At 44.8% G+C, this 4,476-nt stretch overlaps 1 long non-coding RNA gene across 1 annotated transcript; it reads right to left on the reverse strand.

The window, feature by feature from the left end:
* Positions 1 to 209: 209 nt before the first annotated feature.
* Positions 210 to 1,352, reverse strand: LOC140662847 (uncharacterized). Its single transcript, XR_012046181.1, has 3 exons — positions 971 to 1,352; positions 694 to 859; positions 210 to 557 (listed from the first exon to the last, which is right to left on the reverse strand). It is a non-coding gene; the product is annotated as an uncharacterized lncRNA (long non-coding RNA).
* Between the last annotated feature and the right edge of the window lie 3,124 nt (positions 1,353 to 4,476).

Here is a 4,476-nt window from a genome sequence, read left to right on the forward strand (position 1 = left end):
TGGAACGCCACGGCTTGTATGCCCGACTCGATATGAAGAGCTACAGGGAATGAGATATTTTAGCTAAAGTCGCGATAAAACGCCAACGAGAGTCAGCCGCAATTAAAGAGACTTAAGCTTCCTATCTAGTTGGAGGGAAATTAGTGCGGCGAGAATTTTTTTTTTTTTTTTTTTTTTTTTTTTTTCTTTCTTTCCTTATTTGTCCCTTTCTCGCGTTTAATCTCATCGTAAGCAAACCGGTGTCTTTACAGTTCTGCTTTCCTCTAGCGTGAAATAAAATACGCGAGGATATGTATATATTCTCTTAGGCTTCAAGTTTGTAAAGGCTCGTTTTTCAAAAGGCTGATTTTTCGGTTAAATTCACATCCGTGTCGTTTTAGAGTTTATGGGTAAGCAAGGTATACCTGTCGCATAGAAAAGTCCGCCGTCGGCGAGAGAACAAAGGTGGGAGAGATGGCCCGCTCCACTTATAAACACCTTTTACAATCCCAAGTAAACAGATGTATTCTCTCCTCTGCTTGACGTTTAATAACGATGCTTACATCTGCTGTTCGTCCCTGTTGAAAATGTCCATCAAAGACAGAATAAGAATTTTTCTTTTCACACCATATATATTTGACCAATTTGATAGAAATTTACAGACACGAAAAAATTCGCAAGTTAAATATCCACGCTGAGGAAAAAAATTCGTACCTATTGAAGGAGCTTGTTCGCGCGACGGGCGCGCAAACTTATGATATTTAATAATTCGGTTGACGCCACGAACATCTGCCGCGCTCTCTTCGGGGGTTGTAACCCTTTACCCGGTCTTATTCTGCCGCCCCCCCCCCCCTCCTTCATCTTCTCCCTCTATCGTACGCTATTGTTTAATTAATCATGTTGTATTAATAAAGCTCGCCTAATTGAATTCACTGATTTCACATCGTTAATATGAATTTCATTTAAATTGAATCGCGCCATCTCCACCTACCTTACACCATTCATCCACCCCTCTTCACTCTCTCTCTTTCTCTCTCCGCCTTTTCTATCCGTCAAACGTGCACCGTCGCGTCGCTGTGAAACCGGAGCCACCCCTCAAATTGTTCTTTTCCTCTCACTGTTTTATTGATCTTCGCTTCCTACAACTACAGGGCTCTAAAATGATTTAAAAGATAGCCTATTTCTCCTCGCCACAGTAAGCGCAATAAGTTCACTGAGAGATTCGCTCTTTTTCTTTTGCATTTTTCTCATTGATCGGATATCGATACATGTTGTTTTATAACTTGTAACAAGAGCGAAAATAAAATCCATCCAATATAAATCTGTAATGCGATAAATCAGGCAAATAATTTCAAATTTAAAAAATTTTCTATTTTATTTCTCTCTTTATTATTCTTTTTTTCTCTCTTTATTTTTTTATATCTATATATAATATCTTTCTATAAGCATGCTTGATTGATTTATAAAACATGATGTAATAAAAGTTTCTAAAGGATGTGTATAAAATGCTTTTATTGAATATATTATAGAAAAAGAAAACATCACGAGATAACATCAGAAACTCACAATTAAATAATTAAATAATTTAGAATACATTGCTTCTATCACTATTTTCAGTCTCAACAAAATCGACTAATATATTATACGTGGCATTCTTTTTGCAAAAGCATCGAAACACCACATCCAGATCCGCGCAAAGTTATTTTTATCAATAGGCATCACGTGTGTCGTTAGGGAACGTCAATCGGATGTGAATTAAGGCGCGTGCACAGGAATGTGAATGAACGTGATACTTTCCTTGATTTCGTGAGGCGCGTGAGGACGCGCGAGGGAGTGAACGACGAGTGCGAGCCACCGAACCGGCGAGACAGGTCCACAGGTCTCGACTCCAGGCGACGGAATAGGTGCCCGGGCACGTTTACGGCGCTTGCCATCAGGGCGCGCCAGGCTGGCCTGGGTATAAGCTTCCAAGATCCATATAGGTGCCGTTCAACTGTGTTGCCTGCCCCGGTAGCTTGCGAGCTTATGGGAGGAGCATACGCGAGAAGGCCGTACCACGAACTCCGCCTCCATCCGAGTTCTTGTCTTGCTCCAGGAGGCGCTGGTGTGCTCGTCGTGGCATACGATCCGCACGAAACCGCTTCACGGACACGCGTGGATGTTGTGTCTTCACGTAGACGGCATCTTGATGCCTTCCGGATTTGATGCAGTTCAAGCGTCAGAACAATGATTCAAGTAGCTTGTCTTGTATAAGAGAAGGAATAAAGATCCTTCTTCGCTGTACACATGCAAGCAGCTAACTTTGTCTAGAAATACTATGAAATACGAGATGAGTAAGAGAGTAGTCTTTTCACCAATAAGAAGATAATAAGATTCTTAAAAGCATAGTTAATCTTAAGCTAAACCGTATTACTTTGAGCTCATCCTGATGAGAAATTTAATTTTTAGATACTTATTTTTAACATCTATCATCAATTTTGATGTAAAAAAAATAGTCACTTTAATGTTGATGTAAAAAAGTTAACAAAGAGATGCCTAATCTTACTATTATTACCAGACTACATACATCTATGACTACGTATGTTACACTCTACAAAATTTAACGAAGTTAAAATTCACTATCTCTCGTGGTTATAAGCGATATACATATGTACTACACATATAGTGTACTTCTTGCATTTGACAGAATGTGTGTGCAGCGGGTGAGAGTATCTTCTCATACAAGGGCGAAGCGTGACACAGACATCGGGAAGACCGCGAGCGCACCGCCTTGTCCGCCTCGTTCCTTTATTTCCGGCCCGTGCCTTTTCACATGGTGTTGTCTGGTTTTTCCAAGTTGTCCAAGGGTCGGCCGCCAAGTTTATTCAGTCCGCCAAACTTTGTAGTACACCGTGTCGACCGCCAGAGGGCAGTAGCCCGACGGACAAGAGGTGGGAACCGGAACTGAACGCCTGGCCCGGACATAACCGTCTCTCTGTCCCTCCGCCGCCGCCCCCGGATCTCCGCTAACCCTCCGCGCTCCTTCGAGCGCGCGCTCGCGCACACATACACGAGTCGCGCTTTGTCCGGTCTCTCGGACGCAATTAGGGTGGGTCTCGGCCTTCAACCCCCTTGGGGGTGCCCCTTCGCTAAGTAGAAAAGCGTGTATCCACCTCCGACCTCGAAAGGCGGTGGGGTTCGTGTCTGGCGGACCCCGACGAACGGACAGACGGACGAACGGACGGACGGACGGACGGACGGATAGACGGACTGACAGCAGCTGACTACCAGTTTGGCCAACCTACTCCATCTCCAACCTCTGACTACTCTCTCCCGTGTCGTCCAGTCCCGCTTCCTGGACTCGGTTTTGACCAGCTTAGAGCCCTCGGTCCTAAGACAAACATTCCGATGTATCTTTTATGGCGTGCACGTATCCCTCATCCTTTCACCTACTAACTTTTGTCATACTAGACGTTGAAAGATATCGTTATTGAAGAATAAAATAAAAAATTAAAGCCCGTCATAATTGTGAAGCGCGCAAAAGTTGTTATTTTTATTATAATTAAAACATTATATTATTAATACTAATTTTTCATATTCTTCGAGAATGTGTATTATAAATTCACTCTGTAAAAATTAATAGCAACGGAATATTTTATTTTGTATAGAGAGAGGACAATTTTTTAAAGTCTTTGGCGTATAATTTCAGCAGCATTATCCCCGCGGGACGTTTCAACGTGAATTGGCAGATTTATCGGCGAGATCTTAATGCAAGATGGCAATTGAATGCCGACAGTCTCGTCTAAACCAAACGTGTAAATGGAGGTAATTCTCGCTCGTCATCCCCCTACCCTTACCCTGTTAGCAGACAAACTACGAGGGAGCTCTAATATTACGCGAGTACGTACATACTATTACATATCCTGCCAGCAATGCCCGGGCAGCCGCGATACGGTCGGTTGGTAGAATATCCTTTGGAACACCCCACAAGGGGCTCGTTTGTCTAACCATCCCTCCCACCCTCTCCGTGGCAGCGTTCCGCGAGCACGTGGTTATGCCCACTTCGTCATCGAGCAGGGAACGCACGAATAGAAGTGAGGGGAGGGTAGGGATGTATCCTGTGTGCTTCGAGAGAGACCGCACAAGCCATTCCTCTACGCTACCTATCTCCACCGTCGTTACACACTACCACCACCACCCTATCACCATCCCCATTATCCAACACCACCATCGCGTCGTCTCTATCTTCTCGGGCGCGCGTTCCCGGCGGCCCATTCGCCCCTAAATTGTGAATAATGTTGATTATGTAAAAAGACTTTACGAGACGTTATTACCGTCATTGCGATTACGATGTTATACGAGTCGCAGGGCGCGCGCGCACGATCCCGCGACGCTCGTAACCCTCGAGCCCGAACACCTTTTCTCTCGGTTCCGTCCTCGCCCTCGCCCTCGCCTTCGCCCTCGCCCTCGCCTTCGCCTTCGCCCTCGCCCTCGCCCTCGCGTCTTGCCCTCGGCTCG

Source organism: Anoplolepis gracilipes, chromosome 2, assembly GCF_047496725.1.
Source record: "Anoplolepis gracilipes chromosome 2, ASM4749672v1, whole genome shotgun sequence".
Lineage (NCBI taxonomy): Eukaryota > Metazoa > Arthropoda > Insecta > Hymenoptera > Formicidae > Anoplolepis > Anoplolepis gracilipes.